The sequence below is a fragment of the Oryctolagus cuniculus genome, chromosome 3 (genome assembly GCF_964237555.1).
Source record: "Oryctolagus cuniculus chromosome 3, mOryCun1.1, whole genome shotgun sequence".
NCBI lineage: Eukaryota > Metazoa > Chordata > Mammalia > Lagomorpha > Leporidae > Oryctolagus > Oryctolagus cuniculus.
The window spans coordinates 27,694,405-27,714,356 of NC_091434.1; the positions used below are offsets into that span (position 1 = coordinate 27,694,405).

Below are 19,952 nucleotides of genomic sequence, written 5' to 3' on the forward strand. Positions count from 1 at the left end.
AATACTCCTTTACAAATTACTTCTGTCAGTTATGTTGTAACTTACATTTATAACTATAGACACAGAAAGAAAACCTATTATGCCTCTTTAATATCACTGGCCATGAACTTCAGGTAACTTCCTATTTCTTTGGTGCTAAAGGCATGCATTAAGTATAAAAGAAACACCAATATGTGGGGAGCAAACCGGACTAGACTGTTACTGGAATTAAGACTTATTCTATGCATCTGCTCTCCCACAATATGGCGCTGGGAGAGAAGTAAACAGCTTCCGCACAGCTGCCTCCAGTTCAACCAATAAACTGTAGGACTTGCTCCTGATTGGAGAGCAGCGTACTCGGCGTGTGGGCAGCCGAGTTGGGATTGGCGGAGGAGGACTATAAAGGAAGAGAGAGACGGCATGCACCAGGAACATCTATGGGGAACATCTAAGGGAACCCGTGCAGCCCCCGAGAAAGCCGGCCGGCGGAGTGCCGCTCCCCTGCGGAAGTGGGGAATGTGGCAGGGGGAACTGCCCTTCCACGGAGGTGGAAGGGATAGTAGCCAACCCGGGAAGAACCAGCAGCAAACCCGGGGAGGGCCGAGCAGACGAAAGAACAGCGCAGGGTCCTGTGTCGTTCCCCCATGAAGACGGGGAGCGACACCAATACAAAAGCATATTTAATCCAGTCATTAGGCATTCTCTTTATCTATTTTATCTAAGTAACTGAACTTAGAACAAACTTTATTCCAAAAGATTTAATGCAGGAGAAGATTGGAAGTATCACACAAAAAAGATATAGTTTAAAGAAATTAGAAATAAAAATTATAGTATAATTTCCTAAGCCTTTTAAGCTATGGGATAACTCTTTTAAAAATATTGATACGAGGCCAGAATTGTGGTGCAGTGGGGTTAAGCTTCCACCTGTTTGGCTGGCGTCCCAATTTGAGTTCTGGCTGCTCCATTTCTGATCCAGTATCCTGCTAATGCACATTCCTCCTGCCTACACTTCCACCCTCCCTCCTCCTTCCTTTCTTATTCTTTCTTTTAATTTTTACAATGATATACTTTGAGCTTATTTTATAATAATAAGCTTAATCCATTAAGAATTCAACAAATAGTATGCAAAAAAAACCACTTCCTCAAGAGTAGAAACAAGGGCTCTAAGCAATAATCAAATCTTAAAATGTTAATTTCACTCATAAACATTGCATTTTTAGTATTCTGTTTGTTAATAGATATCAGGGAAAATGTATGGTATTTGTCTTTTCGGGACTGGTTTAGTTCACTATGTAAAATTGTTTATAGTTGAATGCATTTTTTTTGCAAAAAGAGGATTTCATTCTTTTTATGGCTGAGTAGTATTCCATAGTGTGTGTGTGTGTGTGTGTGTGTGTGTGTGTATATATATATATATACTGCTTTGTCTTTATCCAGTCATCAGTTTATGAAAATCTGGGATGATTCCATATCTTAGCTATCATGAATTGAGCTGCAATAACATGGAGTACAGATATTCTTCCATATGCTGATTTCATTCCCTTTGGGTACATTCCCCAGAATGGGATGACTGGGTCATATGGTAAATCTATTTTCAGATTTCTGAGGAATCTCCATACTCTCTTCCACAATTTCTGTACTATGTTAAACAATCTTTTTAATGTTTTCAAACATAGAGCAAATGGCATACATGTGAAGTTCAGAGAAATAATAAGGTCCCATTGTCATTTGTAAAATGACAATAATCCTTATAAAGGATTATTCTGTATATTATTTTCAATCATCTCAAACCTCTCAAAACTATAAATGCTAAAAAAGACCACCCTGGCTACTTTGTGTAAATGACAGAATCCTTGAAGAAAAGGTAGAAATAAGAATTTTGGATTGTTAAATGTGACTATTACACTGACAAAGCTGTTCAGGAAGTGATTAGATTTATCAAGTGAAAGATCTGGGCTAGACATATAGATTGTCAGTAACGTATGTGTATTTGGTATTTAAAGTCAGAGAAATTGGTGAGGATACCTAGGTAGGGAGTGAAGGCAGAGAAGACGTAATGTAGTGACTGGTCTTGGGGCATACTAACAGTATGGAGATAAAGTGAAAATATTAATGAAGAATAAAGTAGTGAAGTTGATATGAGGAAAATGAAGACAGCAGTAGTTTGAAAGCCAGTGAACACTGAACAGTTCTTCATGATAAATCAGCTAAGATGAGGCTGAAAAGAGAAATCTAATGAGTTTGTCGCTCCCCCTCTTCGTGGAGGAACGACACAGGACCCTGCGCTGTTCTTTCGTCTGCTCGGCCTTCCCCGGGTTTGCTGCTGGTTCTTCCCGGGTTGGCTACTATCCCTTCCACCTCCGTGGAAGGGCAGTTCCCCCTAGCCACATTCCCCACTTCCGCAGGGGAGCGGCACACCGCCGGCCGGCTCTTCTCGGGGGCTGCACAGGTGTTCCCCTTAGATGTTCCCCATAGATGTTCCTGGTGCATGCCGTCTCTCTCCTCCTTTATAGTCCTCCTCCGCCAATCCTAACTCGGCTGCCCACACGCCGAGTATGCTGCTCTCCTCCAATCAGGAGTAGGTCCTACAGTTTATTGGTTGAACTGGAGGCAGCTGCGTAGAAGCTATTTTCTCCTCTCCCAGCGCCATATTGTGGGAGAGCAGATGCATAGAATAAGTCTTAATTCCAGTAACAATATAGTCCGAGTTGCTCCCCACAGTGGGAGAGCAGATGCATAGAATAAGTCTTAATTCCAGTAACAGTATAGTCCGAGTTGCTCCCCACAGATCCCCCTTTCTTTTTATTTTTTGGCGTTGATACGCGCCTGTCTTCGGTGTCCCGTGGCACACACTCTGCTCTGCTTGCTAGAGTTGCCACAGGTTCTTACAAGTCCTATCAATCAGGCAAACCGAATCCAGGTCCTCTCTTCGCCATGTTGTGAGGAGGTTTTTAGGCGCTGATGCGTGCCTGTGTTCGGTGCCCCGCAGCGCATGCTCTGCTCTGCCTGCAGGGGCTTACAAGCCCTAACAATCAGGCAAACCGAATCCAAGCCTTCTCATTGCCATATTGTGGGGAGGCTTATTGGTGTTGATTCGTGCCTATCTTCGGTGACCTGCAGCTCATACTCTGGTCGAGCTGCTTGCTGGTGCTTACCGCCTAATCAGGCAGACCGAATCCAAGCCTCCTAATTGTATTGTGGGGAGGCCTTACTGATGTTAATTCGTGCCTGTCTTCGGTGACCTGCGGCGCATAAGCTGCTAGCCGCCGCAGGTGCTCATCGCCTCACTTATCGGGCAGACCGAATCCAAGCTTTCTAATTGCCATGTTGTGGGGAGGCCTTTCTATTTCTCTATTTCTCTATGTCCGGGCATTCCTATTTCTCCCATTCTACTTCCATCTTCCAGCATTCCTATTTCTCTCACTTTACTTCTAAACTTCTGTTTCTCTTATCCCTGTGGCTTCCCGGCGGTGCCCGCCCCGAGGCTGCTTCTCGGCACCTTGCCCCGCTGCAGCTTCACGGCTCTGCGCGGCTTCCCGGCGCCTCGCCCCGCCGGCGCCCGCCCCGCGGCGGCTTCACAGCTCTGCGCGGCTTCCTGGCGCCTCGCCCCGCCGGCGGGTTCCCGGCTCTGCGCGCACGCTCCGCAGTCTCCACGCACTTCGCGCCCGCACCACGGCCTCGCGCCAATGCCCCGTGCTCTCTCTGCACGCGGCGGCTTCCGCGAATGTTTCCGCCACCACCGGCATTCAGTCCAAGTTCCCCGGACTAACCTGGCGAATCCTGGCGGCCCACGTCTCTGCCTCTGGTTCCAGATCTTCGCCTCTTGCTCCCCAGGGTGACTTGAAGAATTCCAAGATGGCTTGGCCTGCACTCGCGGCTTCATCCTCCCTAACATTTTTCTCTACCCGGTGTGTTTCCCTAAGTTTTCTTCCAACAATATTCCTCCCTCATTTCTCCTGGCCTCTCCCCACAGTCCGTATCCAAGTCTAAGTTTCTTATAGGTTTCACTTTCACTTTCAACCTGCAGTCCGTATCTGAGTCTAAGTTTCTTCTTGCTTTCACTTTAAATCCTAACTTCTTTCCCACAGTCCGTATCCGAGTCCAAGCCTCCTCCAGGTTTCACTTTCGCTTTCAATCTCCTAGCTTCCCCTCCATAGTCCGCATCCGAGTCTATGAAAGCTTTCATTTTCGCTTTCAATCCTAACTTCTTTCCCACAGTCCATATCCGAGTCTATGCCTAGGCTTTCAATAGCTTCTTCCGGCACCTAGGTAGGCTCTTTGCTAGTCTCTCTCTCCGGTATTTTCCTACTTCTTCCCGTTTCTTCCCTCCTAAGTTTCCTATCCGAGTCAGGTTTCCTAATCCGTCCTGGGTTTCCTATCCGAGTCACGGCACCATTATGTCGCTCCCCCTCTTCGTGGAGGAGCAACACTGAGCCCTGCCTAGGCTTCATATCCGAGTCACGGCACCATTATGTCGCTCCCCCTCTTCGTGGAGGAACGACACAGGACCCTGCGCTGTTCTTTCGTCTGCTCGGCCTTCCCCGGGTTTGCTGCTGGTTCTTCCCGGGTTGGCTACTATCCCTTCCACCTCCGTGGAAGGGCAGTTCCCCCTAGCCACATTCCCCACTTCCGCAGGGGAGCGGCACACCGCCGGCCGGCTCTTCTCGGGGGCTGCACAGGTGTTCCCCTTAGATGTTCCCCATAGATGTTCCTGGTGCATGCCGTCTCTCTCCTCCTTTATAGTCCTCCTCCGCCAATCCTAACTCGGCTGCCCACACGCCGAGTATGCTGCTCTCCTCCAATCAGGAGTAGGTCCTACAGTTTATTGGTTGAACTGGAGGCAGCTGCGTAGAAGCTATTTTCTCCTCTCCCAGCGCCATATTGTGGGAGAGCAGATGCATAGAATAAGTCTTAATTCCAGTAACAATATAGTCCGAGTTGCTCCCCACAGTGGGAGAGCAGATGCATAGAATAAGTCTTAATTCCAGTAACAGTATAGTCCGAGTTGCTCCCCACAGAGTTCAGCAATATGAAGGCAATTTGTGACCCCAAAGAGCCATTTGATGGCAAGTATAATAAAACAGATTAGGAGAGATTCAAGAGACAGTAAAAGATTAGAGATAAAACATAATTTTTTTTTGACCGGCAGAGTGGACAGTGAGAGAGAGACAGAGAGAAAGGTCTTCCTTTTGCCGTTGGTTCACCCTCCAATGGCCGCCATGGCCGGCGCACTGCGGCCAGTGCACCACGCTGATCCGATGGCAGGAGCCAGGTACTTATCCTGGTCTCCCATGGGGTGCAGGGCCCAAGCACTTGGGCCATCCTCCACTGCACTCCCTGGCCACAGCAGAGAGCTGGCCTGGAAGAGGGGCAATCGGGACAGAATCTGGCACCCCGACCGGGACTAGAACCCAGTGTGCTGTCGCCGCAAGGCGGAGGATTAGCCTAGTGAGCCACAGCGCCAGCCAAACATAATGTTTTATCTCTAATCTTTTATACATAATCATTATCAATTCTGTCGAAGAATTGTCTTATAAAATAAAGACAAATATAGAGACAGAGTCAGAGATGAAAGATATGGATGTATTTATATGGATAATGTTGCATTGTATCTGAATGCTTATTTATGAATAATCAATAGGGAAGGAACAATTGATAAACTATAAAGAAAGGACCATTGCTGCAATGAGGAGTTGAGAGTGGTCAGGAAAGGAGACTTGGTTACACAGAAGAGAATAGAAGATAATTCAAATTTGAAAGTAGTGTGTATCATTTCCAACTTAAATTCAACTGGCCAGAACTTAGTCACATGGACCCACCTAACTGCCAGGGAGATTAGGAAATATAGTCTGTTTGTATGCCTTGCAGAAAAGGGAAAGAGTTAATGACCATGTCATGTTATCGCTGTCATAGGAATAAATGGCCCTTTGTTTCCTATGCCTTTCAAAATTATACAGTGTATCCTCAATATATTGGCTTAGCAACTAGTTACTGAGTTAGTCTTATTTCATTAATTTTAACAGAGATTACCTTGGATGTGGGGAGCAACTGGGAGCAACTTGGACTAGACTAAGTTACTGGAATTAAGACTTATTCTATGCATCTGCTCTCCCACAATATGGCGCTGAGAAGGGAGGAAACAGCTTCTACACAGCTGCCTCCAGTTCAACCAATAAACAGCAGGACCTGCTCCTGATTGGAGGAGAGCAGCATACTCGGCGTGTGGGTAGCAGAGTTGGGATTGGTGGAAGAGGACTATAAAGGAGGAGAGAGACAACATGCACCAGGAACACCTGAGGAACACCTGAGCAGTCCCCGAGAGAGCCGGCCGGCGGTGTGCCGCTCCCCCGCGGAAGTGGGGAAAGTGGCAGGGGGAACCGCCCTTCCACGGAGGTGGAAGGGACAGTAGCCAACCCGGGAAGAACCAGCAGCAAACCCGGGGAGGGCCGAGCAGATGAAAGAACAGCGCAGGGTCCTGTGTTGTTTCTCCACGAAGAGGGGGAGCGACACTTGGACACTAGTGATTACTACTTCCTTTCTGTTTATACAAATGACTTTTAAAATTATCGATATCTTAAATTATTATCCAATAATTTATTTCATCAAAGATACCTTTTCTCCTTCTTTTTTGAAAATTAAAGTACCATTTATGCTCAGTATTTTATGACCACTCCAATTTCCTATGACTACTGCAGATTTATCAGCAGAAATTCAGTTTCATTGAATGATGTCAGAAGCCTGAGCTAAATTCACGCATTCCATAAGACTCAAACCTCATTTGCAGTTATTTTTTTTTCCAAACTGTGCATTACCATCATATTAAATGGGGAAAAGTTGGAAGCATTTCCACTAAAATGAGGAACCAGAAAAGGATGCCCATGTTCACCATTACTATTCTATATAGACCTGGAAGATTTAGCCAGCGCCATTAGACAAGAAAAAGACATCAAAGTCATACAAATTGGAAAAGAGAAAGTCAAACTATCTCTGTTGGCAGATGATATGACTCTATATATAGGAGAACCAAAAGACTCAACTGAGAGATTGCTGAAACTCATAGAGAGTTTGGTGAAGTTGCAGGATATAAAGTTAACACAGAAAAATCAATAGATTTTGTGTACACAAACAATTCCATGGAAGAGAAACAACTTGTAAGGTCAGTCCAATTTAGAGTAGCTATAAAAATATCTAAATGCCTTGGAATACTTTTAGCTAAGGAGGTGAAAGATATCTACAATGGAAATTATAAATGGAAAATATCTTCCATGTTTGTGAATTTGAAGAATTAGTATCATCAAAGTGTCCATACTACCCAAAGCAATTTACATATTCAATGCAATCCCAATCAAAATACCAATGATATTCTTCTCAGATCTAGAAAAAAAGATAACAAAATTCATATGGAAGCATAAGAGACCCTGAATAGATAAAGCAATCCTATACAACAAAAGCAAAGCTAGAAGCATCACAATACCAGATTTCAAGACATATTACGTGGCAGTTATAATCAAAAGAGTCACATATTTGTACAAAAATAAACATATAGACCAATGGAACAGAAGATAAACCCTGGAAATTAATCCACACACCTAAAACCAACAAATATTTGACAAATAAATTGAAATCAATCCCTGGATAAAGGGTAATCTCTTCAATAAATGGTGCTGGGAAAATTGGATCCCACATGCAGAAGTATGAAACAAGTTGCCTACCTTACACCTTAAACATAAATCAAATCAAGATGCATCAAATGTCTAAATCTATGCCCTGATATGATCAAGTTATTAGAGGAGAGCATTGGGAAAATTGCAAGATAATGGCATAGGCAAAAACTTCTTAGAAAAGAACCTAGAACCACAGGCAATTAAGACAAAAATAGACAAATGGGATTACATCAAGCTAAGAAGCTTCTGCACTGCAAAGGAAACATTCAAAATGATGAGGCAACTGATAGAATGGGAGAAATTATTTGTGTACTATGCAACTGCTAAAGGATTAATATTCAGAACTATAAAGAACTCAAGAAACTCAACAACAACAAAACAAACAGTCCAGTGAAGAAATGGGCAAAGGACATGAGCAAACAATTTTCAAAGGATGAAATGACAAACAGACGCATGAAAAAATGTTCAGGATCACTAACCACCAGAGAAATGCAGATAAAAACCATCATGAGCTATCACTCTACCCCAGTTAGAATGGCTATCATCCAAAAATTAAAAACCAATAAGTATTGGCAATGATGTGGGGAAGATATATCAAACTCACTGTTTTTGGGAATGTAAATTAATACAAGCATTGTAGAATACAGTTTAGAGATAGATCAGAGATCTCAAAATAGACTTACCATATAACCCAGCCATCCCACTCCTGAGAATTTACCCAAAGAGAATGAAATTAGCATATGAAAAAGTTAGCTGTACCCTCATGTTTATTGCAGCTCAAGTCACAATAGCTAAGATATGGAATCAACCCAATTGTTCATCATCTGATAAGTGGATAAAGAAAATGTGGTGTATATATATGCACTATGGAATACTACTAAGCCATAAAAATGAATGAAATCCTATCTTTTGTAACAAAATGGATGCAACTGGAAACCATTATCCCTAGTGAAATAAGCCAGTCCCCAAAAGACAAATATCATGTTTTCTCTGACATGTGGTATTTAATGTAAAATATCAAAAAAAATCTAGGAATAAAATGATTCTTTTGGTTACGATTGCCATTTTTAGTCCTTATGTATATTCCTGTGGAAAGGTCTTCCTTCTTTTTAAGTGTTGAATAGTTTGATTTGTGGTGAATTAAGCTTGTGAATGTAGAATCCTTTAAAATTATGCCTTTACAAAAATGATGAAGGAAGGAGAGCAAGTGAAGGGATTGGGGGGAGCATGGGAGTAGGAAATTTGGTTGTCTTCTTGGAACTGTTTCTATTATTTTGCATAAAGTCCATTCTTTTTATATGAATAAAAATATTTTAAAGATTTATTTATTTATTTATTTGAAAGGTGGAGTTACACAGAGGCAGAGAGAGAGAGAGAGAGAGAGAGAGAGAGAGAGACAAAGACAGAGAGAGCGAGAGAGAGAGAGATCTTGGATCTGTTGGTTCACTCCCCAAATGGCCTCAGTGGCCTGAGCTCAGCCTATTTGAAACCAGGAGCCTGGAGCTTCTTCTAGGTCTCCAACAAACGTGCAGGGACCCAAGGACTTGGCCCATCTTTTATTGATTTTCCCAGGCTATAGCAGAGAGCTGGATCGGAAGAGGAGCAGCCAGGTCTCAAACTAGCACCCATATAGAATGCTGGCACTGCAGATGGCTTTACCAGCTGCATTATATTACCAATAAAATTTTTAAATAATAAAAACTGCATCACCATTCATCACTGGTTTATGAAATATATTTAGCAAATTAAACCTGTATAAATAGAATATAATAAACACATAAATGCAATTGTTTGCATATGATGACAAATGTTATCTTATTAATCTTGAGAATGTGTTAATGTATATATATTAGATTTTATGTATATAATATACATACATGTACAGTATAGTCATTCAGTATGGTATTTGAGTTAAACAGATTCATTCACTAAAAACTAACATATTTTCCTTCCTGTTGTTTATCTTATCTGTATGGTGTGTTTGTGTGTGTGTGTGTGTGTGTAACAGAGAAAGAGAGAGATCTTATTTCTTCCAACTCCTCACTAATCCGAATCCAGGATGTTTTATATTTTGTCTTGATTTCCATGGCTCAGGGGAGTGGTTGTATTACAAATAAGTATTTAAAAATGTGTTTGCTCATCAGAATACATAAGGAATTTTTAAAATAAAAATCAATACACCACATCCAAATAATAAGTTTAAGAGTCAAAGCCAATAATTGGCTAAGTGTAAAGTTGCGTATAGACAGTACTGGAATAGAGAATGATAGGAAGAAATTACATCTTTATATGTTGTACTAAGCAGTTGTGGTGAATCTTCATATGTAACATCTATAAAGTGAGTGACAATGTCAACTGCCTTCCATGTGCAAGATGTTGTTGAGTCCATGAAAGAAATGGAGCACTCTGAATGACCAACTGATATCAGAATAAAAGAAGCACATGGGCTGAAGTTAACTTTTGTTTGTTCTTTGTTTTAAGATTTATTTATTTTGGACATCTGAGTTACACAGAGAGAAGGATAGATAGATAGAGAGATAGCTTCCATCTGCTGGTTCACTCCCCAAATGGTTGTAATGGTTAGGGCTGTGCCAGGTTGAAACAAGGATCCAGGAGCTTCATCTGGGTCTCCCTCACGGGTATAGTACTTGGACCATCGTAGACTGCTTTGCCAGACATATTAGAAAAAAACAGGATCAGAGGTGGAGCAGCCAGGACACAAATCAGTGTCCATATGTGATGCAGGTGGCACAGCAGTGGCTTCACCCACTAAACTTCAATGCCAATCCCAAAGTAAGACTTTTTAAAATTAATATTATGGCTTTTCTTTCACTTGTTACATGCCTCTCAAAATTTATTAACAACACCATATTCCTAAGATGCCATATTGAACTTCTAAAATTCCTAATAATTGTTTTCCTATTAGTATGACTTCATGTTTTTATTCCATACATTTAAAATTCAAGGCTCTTTTTAAAAATCAATGGGAACTTGTTTATTTTTTACTGTGCACATCTCACATTTATAATTAGAAACTGATTATGATTGACAAATAAGTATTTCTAGGTTTCCTTCCTAAATTTTTCATTTTAGCAAGTGTCTTTTGAGTTTCTTCTTGACACTGAGAATAGAGTGGTAAACAAAAGTAAAGAAAACAAAACAAAACAAAAAAACAAAAAACTGCTGGTTTGCAGAATTTTAGTGGGAAGATACATGGAACCCTAAAGAAAATGTTAGGTTGTGAATAGTTAGTGGATTGGTGAAGTTTGAAATTAATTAATTAATTTTTTCATAGGCAGAGTGGACAGTGAGAGAGAGAGAGAGAGACAGAGAGAAAGGTCTTCCTTTACCATTGGTTCACCTTCCAATGGCTGCTGCGGCCGGTGTGCTGTGGCTGGTGCACTGCGCTGATCTGAAGCTAGGAGCCAGGTGCTTCTCCTGGTCTCCCATGAGGGTGCAGGGCCCAAGGACTTGGGCCATCCTCCACTGCACTCCCTGACCACAGCAGAGAGCTGGACTGGAAGAGGGGCAGCCAGGACAGAATCCGGCGCCCCGACCGGGACTAGAACCAGTGTGCTGGTGCTGCAGGTGGAGGATTAGTCTATTGAGCCACGGTGCCGACCGAAGTTTGAAATTTAGATAGGACAGATGGGAAGAACAGAGGGATGTTTGCATTCAAACTGGAAAAACAAAGGGGGAGGATCTACCAGACACCTGTGAGGATATCTAGGCAGAGGGAACAGAAAATACAAATGTCAAAAAATTTTTAAAAAGAATTTATCATTTTGGAAATAAACTAGAAATATATTTTCACCTATTTATCTTTTTATAATATGAATTAATAAAAATATTCAACTTATAGAAAATTTATAAAAATGATTTAATTGTCCCATCATTGGGTTTTTCTGATTCATAATTTGTTCTCCGATTTTAACTTTTTCTAACATATAAAAAGGTAAATTTCATATATTAAAGTAGCAGCATGAGTCTTAGCACCTTATGAAACATTCTTGCACTAACATTGCGTCCCTGTGTAAGGATGTCAGAGATGATGAAACTCACTTTGGCATTAAAAAATTTGTAGCAGTTGTCTATTTTCTCTACAGAGTTTGTGTAGCTCTGTTTTCTATGCTTTCTTTAATAAGTACAATTTCATAATAGGTTTTTTCCTCTATTACTAAAGCTCCAGGTTTTCTGAAGAAAGCTTCAAAGATTCATTTATTGACTTTCTTTCAGACCTGGAAGAGGAGATGGTAGCCTTTGACCTCTCTCTGGTATAAAACATGAGTTTCACTCTTCTCTTATTTGTCGTAACAAATTATGATTTATGAGAGAGTTTCTTTGCATAATTGTGGTCAGATTGGAATTGAAGAGATGTTTAAGGCCTCATTACCTTTGAAGGAGTTTTAATTTTAAATATCTCTTCAACAAAATTGCTATACATGCAGTAATAATTTCTAAAGATTAATTGCAGATAATTAAAACTCTTAAAAGTATAAATACACTGAAATACTGTTGGAAGTGTATAGTCAACCATTGCCTAAAAAGATTTATATAAAGTAGGATTAAGATATTTCTTCATTCTTTTTGCCTCCAGAAATGTATTTTATACTTTAGGAAGAAGGAAATTATATTATTGTTATTACTCTGATTTTTTATATGGATACTTGGAATGGATACTCCTAGAAAGGATTGATTAATAAATGACTTCTGTCTTAATTCTCCCTGTGTACAATGTTACTTTTCTGAAGAAAAGTGGTGTTTGGGTTCAGAAACTTAGGACGGAAGAGTGAAACGAAACTTGCAGCTCCACATGTAGAAATACAGATGAGAAAACAAAACAAGGGACTGACTTGGGGGTACATTTTCCTCTCAGCCTTTCAGGAAAGGTAGGCAGGACAACCAGATGCAGGAATAACTAGCCGAGCCAAGTTTCACGGTTCAGAATAGCTATTTGAATGTCAAAACTAGAGATAAAAAGAGGAGGATAGCTAAGATGGGAAAAATAACACAGCCTTGAAGTCCTAGAGAAAAGTTAAAATAGGAATAATGTGAACAAAGAGACAAAAGGGAGGATTAAATGGATCAGGAAATCAGGATATCTACTATTGGATGCTTAATACTAAAGAGAAAATGATGGAGAAACTTGGAATAGCCTAGTTTCTCATATGGAAATCCCTGTGTTTGTACTTTGCTATTTCAAAGCCAGAACTTAGGACTGGTGGGTAGAAATTATGAGGAGATATAATTTAGTTTCAATTTACAACTCATTTCCACTATTTAAACCTCTGCGAAATTTGAATTAGCAGCCTCACTAAGGTGTGAGTCTTTCATCAATAGAATTATGTAAGTAGGTTAAATCATCACTATTTGGGTTTTCTATAATACAGTTTAAAAGTAATTTTATCTTAAAAAATCTTCCAGCTTTTAAAATAATTTCTTACTTGGTGGTGCTGGTGGTGGCGGGGGATGGTGGTCAGGTGCTCCTCTGGTATATCTTAGAAACAACACAGATATAAGAAAGTAGAAAATAAATGTGGTTTGGGTGATGAGAAATTGACCGTTCCCCTACTTTCCAAGGTCCATTAGCAGGGAGCTGTATTGGAAGAGGAGCAGCTAGGACTCAAACAGGTGCTCCTGTAGGATGCCAGTATCACAGGCTGTGGCTTAATCTGCTCTATCACAATGCCCCAATGATGCCTTCTTATCACCATAAATTTAATAAATTAAGAAAATGATCTAAATAAAAATATTAACAACTATTCTTTAATTCCAAAATACTGAGTATTAACTACTTATTAGCTATCTTCAAGTATTTATTTCCTGTCAAAATATTTTCTTTTGAATTGCAGAATCAGATTTCATATTCTTCGGTTATATGATTGATTAATAATAGCCATATTTTTATGTCATGAATAATAGCAATATCCTTGGAATAGAAGGAAAACTTTTAGTTAATGAGAAACCATTGTCTAATATGTTCTTAAAACATCCAGTGATAGGCCTGAGTAATGGCCTACAGTGAGAAAGATTCTCTCTATATATAAAAAATGTTTTTATCACATCTATCAGTTTAGATTAGGGTTAGCTGTTAGTGACAAGAAAGGCAACACATTAGCTGTGACTTAAGTAAAATAGCAAACATTCCTCTCAGGTAGAAACTGAATCTGGAAGCAGATATTTCTGAGCTGATATGACTTATACACCCATGTTCTGTATAGATGTTGTTCTACCCTCAGCACATGAATTCTGCCATTGTCCAAAAAGGCTGTTTAAGTTCCAGGCATCATGTCATAGTTCTAGCCAAATGGGAAAGATAAAGGTATCAAGAATGTATCATTTTCTTTAAATATACTTTACCTAAAAGCTGTACACACCACTTGCACTGGCATTGTATTGTCCAAACTCAGTTACTTATGATCAAATTTAGCTAAATAGAGATTAATGAATGTTAGAATCTGAGGATCCATAATTAAGGAAGAAAAGGGAAACTAATAAAGAACAAAGGCTCAGTGGTGAAAATGTGGGATAACTGGGACTTTTTTTTTTTTTTTTTTTTTTTTGACAGGCAGAGTGGACAGTGAGAGAGAGAGAGACAGAGAGAAAGGTCTTCCTTTGCCGTTGGTTCACCCTCCAATGGCCACCACGACCGGCGCGCTGTGGTCAGCGCACCGCGCTGATCCGATGGCAGGAGCCAGGTGCTTATCCTGGTCTCCCGTGGGGTGCAGGGCCCAAGCACTTGGGCCATCCTCCACTGCACTCCCTGGCCACAGCAGAGAGCTGGCCTGGAAGAGGGGCAACCGGGACAGAATCCGGCGCCCCGACTGGGACTAGAACCTGGTGTGCTGGCGCCGCAAGACGGAGGATTAGCCTAGTGAGCCGTGGCGCTGGCCAGGATAACTGGGACTTGAATTGAAACAACAGAGGCAGAGAAAAGGGAATAGATAGAAACCTTTACTGACATTTTTTTACACTAAGATTTTCTAGTATTTAAGTTTTAAACTATTTATTGATACAGTAGATAAAACATTTTAAAAATCAAGTTATGATTGATATAGATGAAAATGTACCAATCTTCACTGTAAAACTTATTTTTTGTGTATATAAACATGTAAACATGCAAGGTATTTCCATCACATCAAGAGTGTCTCCTCATGTCTCTTCCAAGTCCATACCTGTTGGATACTCCAAGGTATCCACTCTTGAATTCCTATCTGTATTGACAGTTTTCACCTCTTCTTAAACTTGTTCAATGAAATCATCATATGCCACTTTTGTGACTGGTTTCTTTCACAGAACCATTCCTGAGGTATATTCAGAAACACAGTACATTTACAAGGGAAAAGGGTATGTAAACTGATAATAATAATCTTTAATTGCTCTATTTATTCTAGAATAATTGTCTAATAAGCAGGGCCACAGTGTGAATAAACAGCTGACATTTTCCGGTGCTGCGCAGTCCTTTTAAGTGAATGCCTGGTAATAAGGTACACACATGAGAAAGAATTAAGGTTAGGAACTGCTTTATCCCTAAATCCAAAATGCCTATTCATGCATGCAAGGAACTACTCAGATTCAGCAAATTTCATGTTTTATGACTAGACAGCAGATTTGAACGTTTCAAGAAATTTTAATATTTTGGCAAAATTTAATGTTATTAATTTATTGGCTACTTTCCATGATCAAAAATGTTGCATGTCACTTGGGAAAGTTAGGAGAAAAAGGCTGATAGTGTGAATGTTACCTGCTTGTATATTTGTCCATTCTTTCATTTATTTCAGAAGTATTTGTCTACTCATTTCTTCTTCCTCAAAATTTACTCATTATTATTCTAAAAGGGCAAAGAAAGGAATGCACCTAAGTGAGAAAAGCATGCGAAATAATTAAAATTACCAACAAAACAGAGAAAGCTAAAGACCCTTTGTAATCATCAAAGCTTTGGATAATTCAGTTCTTTAAATTAAAGCAAGTGCTCAGCACTCTTAAAATTTCTAGGTAATTAAATGGGCTCTGTAGTTTGGCTAGTTTGACTATAATCTTGCTGATTTGGATGGTATTTTATTAATGATATCTCAAGGGGAATTTCCAGTAGCTTGGAAATTAATGAAATATTAATAACCAACAACCAAAGAAATGCAGATGTGTCTGTCTTGAAAAAAAAAAAAAAAAAACCGTGACCTGCATGCTCCTTACATTAAAAGCATTTTTATTTGTTTTTTAATCTGCAGCTGTATTTTAAGCATGACAGTGCATGCCATAACTTAGGATTTCTCCTCAGAAGTATAGTACACATATTGTTTTGTCTTTGAAAAACCCTTGTGTAAAACATTATTTGGGTGATTTGATTTATTTAGAGATTAACAAAATATTTTGTGCAATAAAAATAGTGATTTATGTTTTCATCCATACATAATTCTGAGAGCAGAGGGAAATAGCTGGGTTTCTTTGACTTTAAATTAAAAGCAAATGCCATGTCCACAGAATGAAGGATGGCTACCCTGCGAAGAGGAATCTCCGTGTAACTGTACGACGGGACATAAAATTGTGCAGTGGTAAAGCGTCAAGTGTTTGCTCACAAAAGAGAAGGACTCGGCCTTGCTCTAAGATACCTCTAGAATGGAGCAGTAATCCCTGAAGGGATCACATAGATAAAATGTGTTTAGAGTGGAGATACTGAGATGCTACATTGTCAAGTTCTAAACCTTATCTAATTTATTGGAGGAAGTATCATCTACAAGTCATTTAAAATTCCTTATTTTCAGACCTACTTTGCAATTACATTAGCAAACATCAAGACAATTAAAAAAGTAAACACAACCAAAAATTACCTAAGAAGTATAGCTGATGATGAAGACTAGGTAGGGAAGGATAAGAATAAAGTTTGGGGGCCGGTGCTGTGGCATAACAGGTTAACACCCTGGCCTGAAGCATCGGCATCCTATATGGGCACTGGTTCAAGTCCCGGCTGCTCCTCTTCTGATCCAGCTCTCTGCTATGGCCCGGGAAAGCAGTAGGAGATGGGCCAAGTGCTTCAGCCCCTGCACCCACATGGAAGACCCAGAAGAAGCTCCTGGCTCCTGGCTTCAGATCAGTGCAGCTCTGGCCGTTTGCAGCCAACTGGGGAGTGAACCAACGGGATGGAAAACCTCTCCTTCTCTCTCTGCCTCTCCTCTCTGCATAACTCTGAATTTCAAATAAATAAATAAATCTTTTTTTAATAAAAGAATAAAGTTGGTATACAGCTGAAAAATAAAGAAGGATCTCAATGCTTGTCCTATTGTTATTTTATTTACTCTGATTATGATTATTATTCGTAGTAGTAGCAGAAGCATCAAAGTAGACAGGTTGCTCTTATTGGCCCAGTGAAAAGGAGCTGGAAACTGTATTCTTAATGCTGTATGTAGTCTTTATTCCTTATTATTCATAGATACAACTAACAAAATGAGAATAGGCTTTATTTTTAATAAGGCATGAGATTGTTTTTAACATTAATTTCACATATTGCCAAAGTCTTAGTCCAATGATACTTGGAGAATTGGAGTGACGATTCTAATGACTGTTTGTGTATACCTAGTTGTCACTGATACATTTCTGGAGCAATGTATTAAATATACTTTTCCAAAAGATATTTTTTCTCAGTTATTTCACTTCTAGAAACTTAACCTGAAGAAAGCATAAAGTACAGAGCAAGAATGAGTGTTTAAGAATTTTTTAAATAAATGGATATTATGTGGATATTGAAAAATTAAAATATCCACAAATAAATGGTTGGGTAAATAAAAATATGTTTATGTATTTTAATATTATATAGTTATATGGGGCTGGAGCTGTGGCACAGCAGGTTAATGCCCTGGTCTGAAGTGCCAGCATCCCATATGGGCGCCAGTTTGAGACCCGGCTGCTCCACTTCCCATCCAGCTCTTTGCTATAGCTTGGGAAAACAGTAGAAGATGGCCCAAGTCCTTGGGGCTCCTGCACCCATGTGGGAGACCCCAAAGAAGCTGCTGGCTCCTGGCTTCAGATAGGCACATCTCATCTCCGGCCGTTGTGGCCAATTGGGGAGTGAACCATTGGATGGAAGACCTCTCTCTCTCTCTGCCTCTCCTCTCTGTGTAACTCTGACTTTCAAATAAATAAATAAATCTTTTAAAAAGGCAAAAAATATATATAGTTATATAAAAAGAATTAGCTAATTCTACTTTGAAAAGAACAGATTTCCTTCAAGATAGTGGGTCCAGCACGTGGTGTAGTGGGCTAAGCCGTCACTTTTGAAGCCAGCATGCCCTCTGGGTACCAGTTAGAGTTCCAGTTGCTCCTTTTACAGTCCACCTCCGTGTTAATGGTCTGAGAAAGCAACAGACTATGGCCCAAATATTTGGGCCCCTGCACCCAAATGGGATATCTGGAAGAAGTTCCTGGCTCTTGGCTTTGGCCAGGCTTATCCCCTGTTGTGGCCATTTGAGGAGTGAACCAGCAGATGGAAGATCTTTCTTCCTCTATCTCCCTCTCTTATAATGCTGCATTTCAAATAAATACATAAATCTTTAGAAAAAAGTGATTGATTGAAAGTAGCAACTTGTAGAACAAATATGACACTGCCTTTGGAAACAATTGTATGAGTGTTTATAAATGGTAAAAACCTCTTGTAGTAGGATTTCGGTAATCTTTTTAATATTCTATATGTATACTTTTTTTAAAGATTTATTTATTTGAAAGGCATATTTGCAAAGAGAGAGGGAGCAACAGAGAGAATCTAATTGGTTCACTACCTAAATGGCTGCATGGAGCCAGAAACTCCATTCAGGGTCCCCCATGGGAGTCAGAGGCTCAAATACTTGGGCTATTTTCAGCTGCCTTCAAAAGTGAATTAGCAGGGAGCTAGGTCATAAGAAAATCAGACGAGACTCAAACCCATGGTCTGATATGGGCTACGCGCTTTGCAGGCTGCGGCTTAACCTGCTGCATCACAACATTAGCCCCCATTTATACATTTTTGAAGAATAGACAGAAATCACAAAAGAGCATTTTTGTTGGTATTTCACCCAATATATGTTTTTTTTAATTAAAGAATTTCAAGAAATGGAAACAGGCCAGATCTTGGACAAGTTGGTGAACATATATTTAACATGTTCTTGAGGCCTTTGATGTATCAGCTTTGAGAGAAATAGATCTCTGGGATCCTTCTGATTCAAAGAGTCTGAGATTCTGAGAGATCAGGGAGAATATGTGAAATCTGTTATGTTGAAGTAGAAAGATTTAGCTTACTTGTGGCACTCCAGCTAAAATTTAGGAGAATTCATTCATTCACTCCTTTTCTGGCTGAATCATTTTTACTGTTCACATTTATGGAATACCATTAAAAAGTAATAGAAGATTTTATTTTCTAATGGATATTTTTCATAGCACAAGCATGAACAGGATTATGTATTTGTGTACAGCATTACAAAAGCACATACTGCATATTGTTATATACTCAATAATATTTTCAACATTATAGGTTCATGACTTAAGTTAATCTGGTTTCCCATCCACTGTATGAAGTTCATCAGGAAAATCCATAGTAACTCATGAATTAACACACATTCATAAATTATATCACAAAGAAAGTAGATTATTATTAGAAAGCTAGAAAATTAGCAATTATTTCTAATCAGGTTTGAGTAATTGTCATTTGGGTTAGGTGGCCATTACAATAAGGTATCAAAGTTCAAATCTATTGATCTATATTTAACACATTTCTACTGTGACTTAGGTTTTTATTTTTCAATAACTTGACAAAATAGCTTTTCTGATCATTGGATAATCTATTTTCTGAACAAACTGAAAAGATTTTATATCTTTCTTTAGAACATCTTAACAAAGGCTGATATTTTTAGAATTATCATTCTCCAGAGAGCTTGAAAAGAGCCATCTCCTTTTGAGTGACATTTGCATTGAATTCTATGCACAGCCTCACATAGGTACACATATAATTCCATTATCTGACTCACTGCAAAATAATTCACAGACAATATTTTTCTCTGTTTATATTATATCCATCCATGAACATGAATGTTGTAATTTATGATGTGGAAATCTTCTAACAAACTGAGCATTAATTATAACAAGATCAAACACTAAGACTTTACAGCAGTACTAATGATGTGAAAGGCTTTAGCCTTTTCATATGTATTTTTTCATTTGGGGAAATGTTATTTAGCAAGCATGGAATGATATTTTTAGTCTGGAGAGTTAATTAATAATTCATTCATGAATAATCATTAAAAGCAATTATTAAAATGTATGTGTAACTTCACAAAGCGTAATACT

The 19,952-nt window shown here is 39.5% G+C and overlaps 1 protein-coding gene and 1 pseudogene across 7 annotated transcripts in view; one reads left to right on the forward strand and one right to left on the reverse strand.

Annotated features, from left to right (window-relative positions):
• The window catches only part of ERBB4 (erb-b2 receptor tyrosine kinase 4), a 1,263,146-nt gene that overhangs the window by 710,451 nt on the left and 532,743 nt on the right, over positions 1-19,952 (forward strand). The gene's annotated exons all lie outside the window — the stretch shown is intronic.
• Positions 1-19,952, reverse strand: part of LOC103348909 (very-long-chain 3-oxoacyl-CoA reductase pseudogene) — a 53,459-nt pseudogene that overhangs the window by 8,036 nt on the left and 25,471 nt on the right.